Source organism: Engystomops pustulosus, chromosome 7 (genome assembly GCF_040894005.1).
Source record: "Engystomops pustulosus chromosome 7, aEngPut4.maternal, whole genome shotgun sequence".
Taxonomy (NCBI): Eukaryota; Metazoa; Chordata; class Amphibia; order Anura; family Leptodactylidae; genus Engystomops; species Engystomops pustulosus.
In genome coordinates, this window is record NC_092417.1 from 118,150,870 (window position 1) to 118,167,844 (window position 16,975).

Sequence of the window (16,975 nt, forward strand, 5' to 3'; positions counted from 1 at the left end):
AACCCGTACTTATGTGCTACCCTTGACCCTTAAACACCGAAAAGGGAAAAAAAGGAATTATTTCGTAAAAATTGATATATAGGTGGGCACTAATAAGAATCGGTTCCAGATTTCTTAATATGTTAATTTTAATTTATATAATCCAATGACATACAAATAGATACATATATATATATATAGTAAAAAAGAATATAGCAGCACTCAAAAATAGAAAAAATATAACTGAGGTGCACGTTCCCAGAACCTGGATCACAGTTCATCCAACGTATAAAATAAGAAAAAATGGCAGCACTCCGAGATTCAATGTGGTCAAAAACGTACTCAAAAACGTTTTTGACCACATTGAATCTCGGAGTGCTGCCATTTTTTCTTATTATATATATATATATATATATATATATATATATATATATATAAAAGTTAGACCTACAGACGTCTGTAAAGAAAAATTGGTCTTTATAACAAAACAACAGCTAGCTAAAAATAAAATAAAATTTTTTTGATCTAATGATACGTCAAATATATGTATTATAAAAAGAAGGATTTTCTGTCATAAAAGTATGTCATATGAAAAAAGGTAGGTATCCAGGAGGTATTCTTTAAAACTGACAGGATATAGGGCCCTATACCTGCAGTATATGTAGCTAAAAATAGGATCGGCCCATAAAAATAGCAGATAACATTATAAATAGAGATGAGCGAGCACTAAAATGCTCGGGTACTCGTTATTCGAGACGAACTTTTCCCGATGCTCGAGTGCTCGTCTCGAATAACGAGCCCCATTGAAGTCAATGGGAGACTCGAGCATTTTTCAAGGGGACCAAGGATCTGCACAGGAAAGCTTGGCCAAGCACCTGGGAACCTCAGAAAAGGATGGAAACACCACGGAAATGGACAGGAAACAGCAGGGGCAGCATGCATGGATGCCTCTGAGGCTGCTTAATCGCACCATTATGCCAAAACTATGGGCAACAGCATGGCAATGACAGAGTGACCGAATGAGGCTAGATAGCATCTAAAACATCCAATAATTGACCCTGACACTATAGGGGACTATGCAGAGGCAGCGGCAGCAGCGGCAGGCTAGAGAGTGTCTTGGCAACATACCCCAAATGGACTCAGGCTTAAAACCAATGGGTGGCAGAGAGGAACCAAAGGAGGTGAGCAAGAAGCGCACAAATAATATCGGTAAATGATAAAAGTTTGCCAGTATATTTTGTGGATTACACAGCAGGGTGGCGACAAAGTTAACAAGTTTGATGAGGAAGCCATGAAAACAACCCAAAATTCTGCCTGACACAGCTCGTTTGATAAGGGGACCATGTATGGAGGCAGTGAACTAGTAGTAGATTAAAGGTGCTGCAGTTAAAACTATGTTAGTTGGATCTTGGGATGGAGCTGGCGCTCCGCTGCCAGGCGAGCTTTCGCCAATCCAAGCCCCTGTCTCTAGGCTACTCCCCAAACAGCACTTCTAAGAACCTTTTGTATAAGATCAAGTGTAGTAGCGTTCTTATAAGTTTGGGTTCTGGCGGGTGAGGGGAATGTAAACAGATGCGCAAGAAGCGCTGAAATAATATTGGTAAATGATAAAAGTTTGCCAGTATATTTTGTGGATTACACAGCAGGGTGGCGACAAAGTTAACATGGAAGCCATGAAAATAATCCAAAATTCTGCCTGACACAACTCGTTTGATAAGGGGACCATGTATGGAGGCAGCTATATGGACTACTTTTGGAGGCAGCTATGGCGATGACGTGTGGAGGTAGCAATGGAGACAACGTGTGAAGGCAGCTAAAAAGACGACATGTGGAGGCTGCTATGGAGACAATTTAATTTGGATAGTGCCTGTATGTGATAGTCCAAAAAAGTTTTCAAACCAGAGGAGCAGGTAGCTGGTCCTCCAGAAAAATTACATAGATTGAGTGCCTGTATGTGGCAGTCCAAAAAAGTTTTCAAACCAGAGGAGCAGGTAGCTGGTCCTCCAAAAAGATTAAATAAATTGAGTGCCTGTATGTGGCAGTCCAAAAAAGTTTTCAAACCAGAGGAGCAGGTAGCTGGTCCTCCAGAAAAATTACATAGATTGAGTGCCTGTATGTGGCACTCCCAAAAATTGTTTAAAACAGAGGACAGGGTAGTTGGCCCTCCAGAAAAATTAAATACATAGAGTACTATAGCCAGAGCCAGTTGGCCCTGGCAAAAAAATAGCCAGTTTCCTCTGCTTTAGTGTACAAAGAGGAGGAGAAGGAGGACAATGAGGAGGAGGAGTGCATACATTATTCAGGTTCAGCTTCTTTCACCTGGTGGAGAATGGAAATGCGGAGAAATCCAGGCTTTATTCATCTTGATAAGCGTCAGCCTGTCAGCGCTGTCAGTCGACAGGCGTGTACGCTTATCGGTGATGATGCCACCAGCTGCACTGAAAACCCGCTCGGACAACACGCTAGCGGCAGGGCAGGCAAGAACCTCCAAGGCGTACAGCGCCAGTTCGCGCCACATGTCCAGCTTTGAAACCCAGTAGTTTTAGGGAGCTGTGTGATCATTTAGGACGATGGTATGGTCAGCTACGTACTGCCTCACCATCTTTCTGTAAAGATCAGCCCTACTCTGCCGAGACTGGGGACAGGTGACAGTGTCTTGCTGGGGTGACATAAAGCTGGCAAAAGCCTTGTAAAGCGTACCCTTGCCAGTGCTGGACAAGCTGCCTGCTCGCCTACTCTCCCTCGCTACTTGTCCCGCAGAACTACGCACTCTGCCGCTAGCGCTGCCAGAAGGGAAATACTGTTTCAGCTTGTGCACCAGGGCCTGCTGGTATTCATGCATTCTTACACTCCTTTCCTCTCCAGGGATGAGAGTGGAAAGATTTTGCTTGTACCATGGGTCCAGGAGAGTGAATACCCAGTAATCGGTGCTGGAATAAATTCTTTGAACGCGAGGGTCACGGGATAGGCAGCCTAGCATGAAATCTGCCATATGCGCCAGAGTCCCAACGCGCAAGAATTCACTCCCCTCACTGGCCTGACTGTCCATTTCCTCCTCCTCCAACTCCTCTTCTTCTGCCCATACACGCTGAACAGTGAAGGTCTGAGCAATGCTCCCCTCTTGTGTCTCGCCAACATTCTCCTCCTCTTCCTCCTCATCCTCCTCCACCTCCTCCGATATGCGCTGAGAAACAGACCTGAGGGTGCTTTGGCTATCAACAAGGGAATCTTCTTCCCCCGTCTCTTGTGACGAGCGCAAAGCTTCCGACTTCATGCTGATCAGAGAGGTTTTCATCAGGCCAAGCAGCGGGATGGTGAGGCTGATGATGGCGGCATCGCCACTGACCATCTGTGTTGACTCCTCAAAGTTACTCAGCACCTGACAGATATCAGACATCCACGTCCACTCCTCATTGTAGACTTGAGGAAGCTGACTGACCTGACTACCAGTTCTGGTGGAAGTTGACATCTGGCAGTCTACAATCGCTCGGCGCTGCTGGTAAACTCTGGATAACATGGTCAGTGTTGAATTCCACCTCGTGGGCACGTCGCACAACAGTCGGTGAGCGGGCAGTTGGAGGCGGCGCTGCGCTGCCCTGAGAGTGGCAGCATCTGTGCTGGACTTCCTGAAATGCGCACAGATGCGGCGCACCTTCGTGAGCAAATCAGACAGATTGGGGTATGTCTTGAGGAAACGCTGAACTATCAGATTTAACACATGGGCCAGGCATGGCACATGTGTCAGTCTGCTGAGTTGCAGAGCCGCCACCAGGTTACGGCCGTTGTCACACACAACCATGCCTGGCTTTAGGTTCAGCGGTGCCAGCCACAGATCAGTCTGCGCCGTGATGCCCTGTAATAGCTCTTGGGCGGTGTGCCTTTTATCGCCTAGGCTCAGCAGTTTGAGCACCGCCTGCTGTCGCTTAGCGACGGCACTGCTGCTGTGCCTAGAGCTACCGACTGATGGCGCCGTGCCCACGGATGGTAGTTCGGAGGAGGAGGTGGAGGAGGGGTGGGAGGAGGAGGAGGCATAGTAGGCCTGAAACACCTGGACCGAGGTAGGCCCCGCAATCCTCGGCGTCGGCAGTATATGACCAGCCGCAGGGTCAGACTCGCTCCCAGCCTCCACCAAGTTAACCCAATGTGCCGTCAGCGATATATAGTGGCCCTGCCCGGCAGCACTCGTCCACGTGTCCGTGGTCAGGTGGACCTTGTCAGAAACGGCGTTGGTCAGGGCACGGATGATGTTGTCTGACACGTGCTGGTGCAGGGCTGGGACGGCACATCGGGAAAAGTAGTGGCGGCTGGGGACCGAATACCGAGGGGCGGCCGCCGCCATGAGGTTGCGAAAGGCCTCGGTCTCTACTAGCCTATAGGGCAGCATCTCCAGGCTAAGCAATCTGGAGATGTGGACATTAAGGGCTTGGGCGTGCGGGTGGGTTGCACTTTTCTTTTCCGCTCCAGCGTCTGGGGTATGGAGAGCTGAACGCTGATGGATGCTGTGGAGGATCGTGGAGGCGACGATGGGGTTTTTGTGCCAGGGTCCTGGGCAGGGGGCTGACTATCAGCTGACACAGGGGAAGGAGCAGTGGTGTGCACGGCCGGAGGTGAACGGGCTTGGTGCCACTGATTCGGGTGTTTAGCATTCATATGCCTGCGCATACTGGTGGTAGTTAAGCTAGTAGTGGTGGAACCCCTGCTGATCCTGGTTTGGCAAAGGTTGCACACCACAGTCCGTCGGTCATCCGGTGTTTCCTTAAAGAACCTCCAGACTTCTGAAAATCTAGCCCTCGCCGCGGGAGCCCTCGCCACGGGAGCTTCACTACGTGACACATTAGGCGCTGATGCACCTGCTCTGGCCCTGCCTCTCTGTCTGGCCCCACCACTGCCTCTTCCAACCTGTTCTGCTATAGGACTCTCCTCCGTCTCAGAAGCACTGTGTTCACCCGGCCTCTCAACCCAGCTTGGGTCTGTCACCTCATCATCCTCCGATCCCTCAGTCTGCTCCCCCCTCGGACTTCCTGCCCTGACAACAACTTCACCACTGTCTGACAACCGTGTCTCCTCATCGTCGGACACCTCTTTACACACTTCTGCCACTACGTCAAGAAGGTCATCATCACCCACAGACTGCGACTGGTGGAAAACCTGGGCATCGGAAAATTGCTCAGCAGCAACCGGACAAGTGGTTTGTGACTGTGGGAAGGGTCCAGAAAACAGTTCCTCAGAGTATGCCGGTTCAAATGCCAAATTTTCCTGGGAGGGGGCAGACTGGGGGGGAGGAGGCTGAGGTGCAGGAGCTGGAGGAGTGGCGATTTCGGTGACATGGGTGGACTGCGTGGAAGACTGACTGGTGGACAAATTGCTCGAAGCATTGTCAGCAATCCACGACATCACCTGTTCGCACTGTTCTGGCCTCAACAGTGCTCTACCACGAGTCCCAGTAACTTGAGACATGATGAACCTAGGGAGTGTAGCTCTGCGGCGTTCCCCTGCTCCCTCATCAGCAGGTGGTGTCTCACCCCACCCAGGACCACGGCCTCTGACCCCTGCAGTAGATGGACGCCCACGTCCCCGCCCTCGTCCTCGTCCTCTACCCCTAGCCCTCGGGTTAAACATTTTGAAAATGAAAGTTATATAACTTTAATTTTTTTTTTAACTTTTTTTTGTGTTTTTTTGTGTTTTTTAGTTTTTTTTTGTGTTTTTTAGTTTTTAAAACCAAACAATGCAATCCTATTGCTATGGCTATTTTCTAGCCAAGTATGAAAGCACACTGCTATGCCAGATGAGATGACGCTGAGTTATGAAAAAATAAACGTAAAATAAAAAGGAAATGGCAGACTGTGCCTAATTGAAATCCAACCCCTAATAAATTATCCCACTTCGGTCTTTGCGATGGATATGTGCGTCACTAAGCGCTAAACACAGCGGTCGCAAGTCTCACTCCAAATTCCTCACAATTGGCTAGTATATGCACTGCAGCAAGGACAGCCACCAGCAGATCAACCAGAAATAAAATATATATAACGCTATTGTAGGCGTAAGTAAGCCGTTTGGATTCTCCTTTGGCTATTTTCTAGCCAAGTATGAAAGCACACTGATGAGATGACGCTGAGTTATGAAAAAATAAACGTAAAATAAAAAGGAAATGGCAGACTGTGCCTAATTGAAATCCAACCCCTAATAAATTTTCCCACTTCGGTCTTTGCGATGGATATGTGCGTCACTAAGCGCTAAACACAGCGGTCGCAAGTCTCACTCCAAATTCCTCACAATTGGCTAGTATATGCACTGCAGCAAGGACAGCCACCAGCAGATCAACCAGAAATAAAATATATATAACGCTATTGTAGGCGTAAGTAAGCCGTTTGGATTCTCCTTTGGCTATTTTCTAACCAAGTATGAAAGCACACTGATGAGATGACGCTGAGTTATGAAAAAATAAACGTAAAATAAAAAGAAACTGCCAGACTGTGCCTAATTGAAATCCAACCCCTAATAAATTATCCCACTTCGGTGTTTGCGATGGATATGTGCGTCACTAAGCGCTAAACACAGCGGTCGCAAGTCTCACTCCAAATTCCTCACAATTGGCTAGTATATGCACTGCAGCAAGGACAGCCACCAGCAGATCAACCAGAAATAAAATATATATAACGCTATTGTAGGCGTAAGTAAGCCGTTTGGATTCTCCTTTGGCTATTTTCTAACCAAGTATGAAAGCACACTGATGAGATGACGCTGAGTTATGAAAAAATAAACGTAAAATAAAAAGAAACTGCCAGACTGTGCCTAATTGAAATCCAACCCCTAATAAATTATCCCACTTCGGTGTTTGCGATGGATATGTGCGTCACTAAGCGCTAAACACAGCGGTCGCAAGTCTCACTCCAAATTCCTCACAATTGGCTAGTATATGCACTGCAGCAAGGACAGCCACCAGCAGATCAACCAGAAATAAAATATATATAACGCTATTGTAGGCGTAAGTAAGCCGTTTGGATTCTCCTTTGGCTATTTTCTAGCCAAGTATGAAAGCACACTGATGAGATGACGCTGAGTTATGAAAAAATAAACGTAAAATAAAAAGAAACTGCCAGACTGTGCCTAATTGAAATCAAACCCCTAATAAATTTTCCCACTTTGGTGTTTGAGGTGGATATGTGTATCACTAAGAGCTAAACACAACGGTAGCAAGTCCCCCTGCAAATTCCTCACAATATGGTACTAGCTGCACTACTAGTGCCAGCAAGCCCAGCCACAAGCAAACAAAAAAAAAAAAAGTATAACGTTATTGTAGCCCTAAGAAGGGCTGTTGGGTTCTTGGAGAATCACTCCTGCCTAACAGTAATCTACCTGCACACTAAGGCCCCTTCTCCACTGGCGTTTTTCACACGCGAGTTCTGCGCGTGCATTTGACGCTCAGAACTCGCATTGCACTCTGTCCCATTGTATTCAATGAGTCTTTCTCCATTAGCGTGGTTTTTAACGCGCGTGCTTGCGTTCGTTTGCACGCGCGTCAAAATCGCAGCATGCTCTATTTTTGCGGGTCACGCGCGTTTTTCACGCCCCATTCAAGTCTATGGAGATGCATCAAGAACGCATTGCACTCGCAATCATTGCAAGTGCAATGCGAGTGCAATGCCTTTTAAACGTAAGGGTTGCTAGGTGACCAGAATAACATTATTTCCCCTGCTCGCGATCGAGCATTTAATTAAAAAAACACAATGAAGAACAGTGAAGAATAGAATAAAAACATTGAACACAGTGACCACAGGATCATTTAAGATAAAAACACAGTGCAGAACACAGTGAAGAATAGATTACAGATGTTCGGCACATCTGCTTACTTGTCGGGAGATACGCGCGGAACGGCGCGAACAAAATAGCATGTGAAGAACAATATATATGTGTGAAGAACACATTGCAGATGTATTTAAACATCTGCAATGTGTTCTTCACACACATATATATTGTTCTTCACATGCTATTTTGTTCGCGCCGTTCCGCGCGTATCTCCCGACAAGTAAGCAGATGTGCCGAACATCTGTAATCTATTCTGCACTGTGTTCTGCACTGTGTTTTTATCTTAAATGATCCTGTGTTCACTGTGTACAATGTTTTTATTCTATTCTTCACTGTTCTTCACATCTGCTAAATTGTCGGGAGATAATATACGCGCGGAACAGTGAAGAATAGATCGCCGATGTTTGCAAATTATCAGAAGACATTATTTTTCAATTAAATAACACATTTTAATCCCAAACCATGGTCCCTTTGAAATATGCTCGAGTCTCCCATTGAATCGCGCGTCAAAAATGCACCGAAAACGCAAAAAAAACGCAAATTACTCCAAGGAAAAATGGAACAAAAACGCAGCCAAAACGTCAGTTTTTCACGCATTGCACCCTGACGTGAAACGCAACGCTAGTGTGCAAGAGGCCTCACGCTAACCCTGACCAGCAGCAGCTCTCTCCCTAGCGGCATCCAGACACAGAATGATCCGAGCAGCGCGGGCAGCGGCTAGTCTATCCCAGGGTCACCTGATCTGGCCAGCCAACCACTGCTATCGACGTGTAAGGGTACCACGTCATGCTGGGTGGAGTGCAGAGTCTCCTGGCTTGTGATTGGCTCTGTTTCTGGCCGCCAAAAAGCAAAACGGCGGGAGCTGCCATTTTCTCGAGCGGGCGAAGTATTCGTCCGAGCAACGAGCAGTTTCGAGTACGCTAATGCTCGAACGAGCATCAAGCTCGGACGAGCATGTTCGCTCATCTCTAATTATAAAGTCAGGCACTCACGGTTTGTCGGTTCTGGCTTATTCTTGTATTATACCAAAATTTCTCCGTGTCGGAGGACAACAAAAGGTTTTGTAAGTTATGTTTGCTCTGTCTTCTCCACCGCCACGTGTGTTGCGCAATGGCGTTCAAGATGCCTGCCTTGGCGCGAGTCCTGCGCCAGATGACAAGGTTTCTCCGTTTGGCCGTCCCGTCTCCTCTCCTCGCAGGCTGATGGCTCCTTTCACGTTAAGTCACGGTAAGTGTTTGTTACAGACAGCGGGATGCGTCCATCCCTTGGCGATGGAGTTTGCGGCAAAGAATAGTTTCGTTGCAGGTTTCTTGTTGTGAGAGCTATCTTTTCAGTCGCTTGTGAGCGCTTTCTTCGTGAGTGGCAGTCAAATGGGTCTCGATCCTGTAGTTTGTGGCTATTATGGCTAGACGCGGTTTTTTTTTATATACCTTTAAAAAAATTACTATATCACCACATTCTTTACTTTTCCTGTACATCATTTCCAACAATTTAGAAACTACCACATTTTTCCAGTTGACTTTCCAATGTAAGAAGCAGGGATTCTGCTAAAATGTGATATTGAACGTACACTCATTACGGATATGTGTCCAGTATGATAGGCAGTTATTAAGAAATTGCAATGTTTTATTTTGTTCTAATTTGCTATAATGTGTGATTTTTTTAATGTCAGAATGCACCGTTTCTGTACCATCCATACAAATGCTCTATGCTATTTTAACCATGCCTTTGGATACATGGGTGGGTGGTGTATTAAATGCACATGCTGACCGTGAGATAATAATTATAGCTTTGATAATAACTATCTTTTTTTGTGAGAAAATAGTCACTTTCCTTTGTTATAGTGCTGACAGCATATAATGTTGGATAAAATGTGGGGGCTGGCTTTCTTATTTGAACTCACGTTTTTCCAAAGTCATTAGTATTAGGTGAAACCCATAAGCTATTGTGTGTATAAGATCCTCCCAATACAGTGATAACATAACTTTTGGATTAATGTTTTCTCAGATAAATTGGCCCAGCATGAACAAGGTGCACCAGAAAAAAAAAAAAAATGATGCCCAAACCCAGAGCAGTGCAGAGCGCACCATATTTATAAAGACTGTGCGCCAGCAGGGGGTGGTTGGGGCGGTTGAGCGGGCTTCTACTGTGCCTCCCTGTAGAGGGATTAGCGGGTGGGTCAGGGAGGTAGCTGATGGGTGGGCGATCCAGGAGAGAGGTGGGCAGTAGCCGGGAGCACGATCCGGCAGTGCATCCCCGGACCACTTACCATGGGCCGTGGCAAAGCTCTGCAGGGACCGTGCACCCACGGGCCGCTGAACCTCATGGGCCCAGCAGCAGCCGCTACGGCAGTAGTTACGCCACTGATAACACACAATTATATTGTAAAGCAAATTCTTAGAGAAAGCAGAGAGGCGGATTTGCACTGCAGCTGTAATTGGCTTTTGCAACCTGTCTTTAGTGGAAATGAGATCCCCGGTGACAGGTTTCCTTTAAGGGGTTAATATACACAGCTTTGCTCACCACATAGTACACAATACACACATTCAGTGACATCATTGCGCGATGCATACACCGCATTACTACATAGAATAGTGATGACACAGACAGCTCTGCTATGTCCACACTCCGCAGAGAACAGCCCTCTGTGCTTATATGGTTGTAGCTCTGTAAACAAGTACTGTGACACACCCCTGCCATCACTCCGCCCACATGATCATGTGACCAATCATATGATCATGACATCATCGAAGGTCCTTCGGCTTCCTAGGACTTGGCTGGCATCTAACGTCGATCCGCAGCGATCTGCACCGGGCAGCTGTACTGTGATCACCGGAGCTCGGAGTGCGTCTCCTTCCGGAGCCCTGAGCCCATCCCCGGGCTGTGCCACTCCGGAGCCATCAGCTGTTCATCGTGATGTGCTGCTGTCTCATGTAATGCAGCCTGCTGTCCTCCCCCAGCCATTACTGAGGAGAAGTGCTGCCAGGCGCAGGGTGAGTACAGGGGCAGATGGATGAGGGGGTCACATGATACCTCCAGGTATGATCAGTACAGATACCCCACCTGTAACCACAGAGTCTGTGATGTCCTTATACACAGATCAGCTTGTGCTTCCTTATACAACTCCCCTGAACAATGTCTAACATATTGTATACATGTCTCATGTACCTAATGGCTTTCACTTTCATATCTATAAATCCTCATATGCATAGAACCATAAGTTCTCCGACAATCTCTTCTACTTTGTGTTCCAGTTCTTTACCAACAGAAAGTGTTGTCTGCTGATCAAAGGAAGTTCTGGTATATTTGTGTATGTATGTGTGTATATATATATATATATATATATGTATGTGTGTATATATATATATATATATATATGTGTGTGTATATATATATATATATATATATATATGTATGTATATATATATATATATATATATATATATATATATATATATATATATATATATATATAATATACGTCCTGTGGACATTGGAAGTACACTAATGCAGGTCAATCCTCTGTGAGTGGTAATAAAATTTTTATCACACTTGTACTGCACTGATGCATTGTAGCAGATCTTCAGGAGAGGAGAGATTTGTCGTGACTCCTGAGTTTAGTTCACAGTGGATTGTTTAAGCTTTAACAGGAGTAGTTTTTCTCACTCTGGTTTAGGACTGTTTTCATTCACTGACAGCAAGTCGAGATCTTGAAAGTTATGTGGACCTGAAGCACAATATGTAGGAAGTTCAGAAGCTGCAGCATTTTGAGGTTACACAAATAAAACTGGGAATCCCCTCTGTGTTCCTGTCACCTTTTCTTGTAGATTGGTTTTATTCTCCCTCTCAGACTTGTTGTGCTGCTTCCATCCCATGTACTAGATGTACAAGTTATTTTTTTTCGACAGTCCTTCTACTTTTTGCAGTCCTGCTTCCAATATCACCATCACCACCCCTGTCCTCCAACACACAGAGCTGGGAGAATACATTCCTCCAAGCACCGGTGCAACAGGTGGATTGTGGCAGGAAGGAAAGATGACATAAACCATGTTTTTGACAACAGGGCACATAGTTGGATTGCAGACAGGACAATTAGGACAGAGCTTTATAAACCAATTGTTTCCTATAATCTGGCCTTGGTGTTAAAGACGGGGATTTTGGTTCACAACAGAACTGGCCTGCAAGTTACAGGAAGACACCTGGTGGCTGGTACTTTTGATATTTTTTCATTCAGAAAACCTAATTTTCCATAAATTGAGCAAAAGACATTGAATGACATTACCGATTTAGGCATCACAAACATTATATAGCCCTGATGTATGGAAATGTTTCCAGAAATACCATTACCATTCTGTACTGCTCTTCAAGGGGTTTCCAAGGATCAGAATATTGATGGCCCCCATTAAATGGTTGGGGGTCCCATGCTGCTATATTTTTTGAATAGGACAAAGCTGTCTTACCCTGGACTTCCGCTATTGAGAAGAAAGACATGTGAACAATGTAGAGACTGCTGCTTCTCATCATCAGCTATCAGTATTCTGATCTCTGCAAACCACTTTATGTGGCATCATTTCAGCTGTAGAGGAGATAAGGCTTGTGTCATTTACTTTTTAGCTGTTGTCATGACCTGCATTGCCCCCAACACTGTCATTGAATAGAAGTGCCAATAGGATGTGTACGGATCGTACAGGTTTAATGCTGGATTGCAAGGAAATCTTGATTTACACTGAAATTCCTTTCCATCTGCATCATGGACCGTTCTGAGCCTGGAGACCAAGCAGAGAGCACTAATAAGGTCTGATGCTACACTGGTATTCAATTTCAGCATTCATTTTTCCATATATTTCTTCTTGATGGCTTAAATTCAGTTAATACCCTTTTAATTTAATTATAGCTGAGAAAATAACGCATCATTTACACTGAGGAGGGAGGGCAACTGCAGCCTCACAGATACAATGGGACATGCAGTAATAAAGAAGTTTTCACTGTGAACTTGTAACAGATCATTGCATTTAAAGGGACACCTTTACACAGCCTTTACACCACAACAATACCCGCACCAACCGGTAGGGTATGATATACACTCACTGGCCACTTTATTAGGTACACCATGCTAGTAACGGGTTGGACCCCCTTTTGCCTTCAGAACTGCCTCAATTCTTCGTGGCATAGATTCAACAAGGTGCTGGAAGCATTCCTCAGAGATTTTGGTCCATATTGACATGATGGAATCACACAGTTGCCGCAGATTTGTTGGCTGCACATCCATGATGCGAATCTCCCGTTCCACCTCATCCCAAAGATGCTCTATTGGATTGAGATCTGGTGACTGTGGAGGCCATTTGAGTACAGTGAACTCATTGTCATGTTCAAGAAACCAGTCTGAGATGATTCCAGCTTTATGACATGGCGCATTATCCTGCTGAAAGTAGCCATCAGATGTTGGGTACATTGTGGTCATAAAGGGATGGACATGGTCAGTAACAATACTCAGATAGGCTGTGGCATTGCAACGATGCTCAATTGGTACCAAGGGGCCCAAAGAGTGCCAAGAAAATATTCCCCACACCATGACACCACCACCACCAGCCTGAACCGTTGATACAAGGCAGGATGGATCCATGCTTTCATGTTGTTGACGCCAAATTCTGACCCTACCATCCGAATGTTGCAGCAGAAATCGAGACTCAGACCAGGCAACGTTTTTCCAATCTTCTACTGTCCAATTTCGATGAGCTTGTGCAAATTGTAGCCTCAGTTTCCTGTACTTAGCTGAAAGGAGTGGCACCCGGTGTGGTCTTCTGCTGCTGTAGCCCATCTGCCTCAAAGTTCGACATACTGTGCGTTCAGAAATGCTCTTCTGCCTACCTTGGTTGTAACAGGTGGCGATTTGAGTCACTGTTGCCTTTCTATCAGCTCGAACCAGTCTGCCCATTCTCCTCTGGCATCAACAAGGCATTTCCGCCCACAGAACTGCCGCTCACTGGATGTTTTTTCTTTTTCGGACCATTCTCTGTAAACCCTAGAGATGGTTGTGCGTGAAAATCCCAGTAGATCAGCAGTTTCTGAAATACTCAGACCAGCCCTTCTGGCACCAACAACCATGCCACGTTCAAAGGCACTCAAATCACCTTTCTTCCCCATACTGATGCTCGGTTTGAACTGCAGGAGATTGTATTGACCATGTCTACATGCCTAAATGCACTGAGTTGCCGCCATGTGATTGGCTGATTAGAAATTAAGTGTTAACGAGCAGTTGGACAGGTGTACCTAATAAAGTGGCCGGTGAGTGTATGTTTTCTAGAACCCCCTCTTTATGTATAAAAAAAAATCACCTCCATTTTATAACCTACCTGTGAGGGCTGGTAGTTTGGTGGGGTAAAAGCTGGTGATAGTGTCCCTATTTTGTGTTTTTACAGAGACATATTGTGGCTTGTTTTCTGCATTACAAATTGTATTTCCTAGTGGAACCATTTTTATGAGATACCTAATTAATTTAGGGTTTTATTATGTTTTAATACATTTAAAGGGAACCTGTCTCCACATATTCACATACAGACAGGTTCTAATAGAGTCCTATTAACTAATGGATCCTCTTCTTTTAGCTAAAAATGGTTTCCCTTACATCCAGTTAAATAACCTTTTATCTTATATTACCTGGCAGGAGGGGGGGGGGGGGGGGGGGGGCGTGATGGGAATTACGGCTCTTCTTAGTGAGCTGGCTCATTAAGCTCCACTCACTAAGAAGAGCTGGCTCCTGAATGTCTCCCTATTTAATATATAATAGGAAGCCGCATGCCAGTCAGTCACCCCACACCACTTTTAACCTGATTTTATTGGGTTAAAGGGGACATTGTGCGCTTTTTGTGCCATCTTGTTCATTAACGACCCATCACTAGCTGCTGTGATTTTATTTGATCATGCTCACTTTTGTCGGACTTTTCACCTTTTTCACGGCTTGGACAGGTATTTTAAAGGTGTCTGTGCTGGGACTGTGCCGCATGCGATCCATTTTTGTTGCGGCTGCGCTGGCTTCCATCCGACACAAATAAGGGGATGTGCCGTCGGAAGATCTGACTGATTTGGACTGAGCGCAGGATTTAACTCTCAAATTGTGTCGCAAGCTAATGCACTTACATACACCACTTAAAAGATGGTGAACTCTGTTGGACCTGAGCGGGAAAGCGACACATGCAGGATATTGGGCACACAATCTTAGTGATTCACGGCACAGGGCATTATTGTTAAGCAACACACTTTTGGTGAACTCCAGTGGACAGGTAAGTAAATGTGCCCCATGGTGTACAGTTTGCTATTGTTAGAAGGCTAAAGGACCTGCAATTATGTCACTCTTGTCACATGACATGAATGTAATACAAGGTACTGTGTAAAAAAATTGACACAATGGGGGTCATTTACTAAGGGCCCGAATCGCTATGTCTCATCAGGTTTCCGGAAAATTACCGTTTTGCGCCGAATTTCGTGGGTTTTTGGAGCACGCGATCGGATTGTGGCGCATCGGCGCCGGCCTGCACTTGACGGAAATCGGGGGCGTGGCCGTCGGAAAACCCGACGGATTTGGAAAAACTGCGGAATTTTTTTAAAAAAAAGTGTCGCTTAACACGCACTTACCTGCACCCAAGATAGGACGGTGAACTCCGACGGACTTCAGCGCAGCAGCGACACCTGGTGGACATCGGGCGCACTACCTTAGTGAATCGCCGGAAGACCCGAATCCTCGACTGAGAACGCGCCGCTGGATCGCGAATGGACCGGGGAAGTAAATCTGCCCCAGTATTTCCTATAAGTAAATAGAGCTTTATATGTCTGTAGTTGAATATTAGCAGACAGTCCCTAAGTACAAGTTGGCAGAACAATGGTTTGAAGAGACAAAGAGCTGACAGTCAAAATAATGGGGTGTGGTTCAGTGGCAGAATGAGAGAGAGAAGAGTCAGGCCCGTTCCACACTTGCGAGTGTGATGCGATGAACTCGCATCATACTCGCAACGCAAGCTGCCGGGAACGCACGGCCCGAACGCTGCACCGCGGGAGTGAACTGACATGCTGAGTTTACTCCCGCGGTGCAGTTTTCGGGCCGTGCGTTCCCGGCAGCTTGCGTTGCGAGTGTGATGCGAGTTCATCGCATCACACTCGCAAGTGTGGAACGGGCCTCAGAGATACCAGACATGTGTCAGAAAAGCTCATTTGCATATCAGAAAACCGTCTGTAATTAAGGTACAGTGCCCCACTGGCTGCTAAGTTTAGGAGATACGGGGAGGACTTGTAACCCTTTATCGGCAGGCATTGTTAGTCAGGGGGGAAAAAATCTGGTGACAGGTCCGTTTTAAAGGAAATATACCTTCAGATTTCCTGATAGTGGATAATTATTATTCATCTCCCCGTCCTGTCCCCCTTTGCAGTAATCTGATTTCATTATAGACATGAACGGGCGCATAAGAAAAAAAAAGTTTTTAAAATATTTAAATGAGCCTGAGGTGCTCTGCAGAGCACCTCCTATCTTGTTTGTCTTTATTCACTGCTTTGCTCTTGCAGAGAGAGGGGACATTTGCTCTCTGCACTAATGCAGGTGGGATGAAGCGAGAGGTAAGATGAGAGCAGTGAAAAAATTAGAAGCTCATTTGAATTTGTTACATAACTTTTTTACTTCCTAATGTAGTCGTTTCTGTCTATACTGAAATCAGACTACCGCAAGGGGGACAGGGCGGGGAGATGAGTCATAATCATCTACCATCATGGAATGTCTCCTTTTAAAAGAAAGAAAAATCTTTTGTTGAAAAAAAAATATTTCTTTGTTTCAATATTCTGATACTTTTTCGTGCATCAGTGCAAGGCGATGTCTAAGGTATCCTTTTCTTTTCTTTGGGAAGAGCTGATGTTTTTTTTATTGATCCCGTTTTGGGGACTGTGTGACCTTTTGTTCGCTTTTTATGTGTTATGAAATGGTGAAAATGTTGCGATCTGGATGTTATTTTCGTAAATAGCCCCATAGCAGAAATCTGAAGCCCCCATCTCATAGTGATCACCTGTAATGCTGAAAGGCTTCTAACGTCTGTTATTTTTTCTAATTTGTATGCACATATAGACCCTCATACAGTTACATTTATAGACTCGTATGTGGATATTTATACACGCCTCAATACACATACTGTATACACTCATAGATTCATGC

At 45.4% G+C, this 16,975-nt stretch overlaps 1 protein-coding gene across 3 annotated transcripts in view; it reads left to right on the top strand.

Moving 5' to 3' along the window:
• Nucleotides 1–10,512: 10,512 nt before the first annotated feature.
• CYLD (CYLD lysine 63 deubiquitinase) overlaps nt 10,513–16,975 on the top strand; it is a 57,572-nt gene continuing 51,109 nt past the window's right edge. For 2 of the 3 annotated variants that reach the window (XM_072117693.1, XM_072117694.1), the window contains exon 1: nt 10,514–10,778. The gene's annotated coding sequence lies outside the window, so the exon portion shown is untranslated. Of the gene's footprint in view, nt 10,779–16,975 lie in introns of all 3 variants that reach the window. The other variant, XM_072117695.1, reaches the window with a different exon arrangement.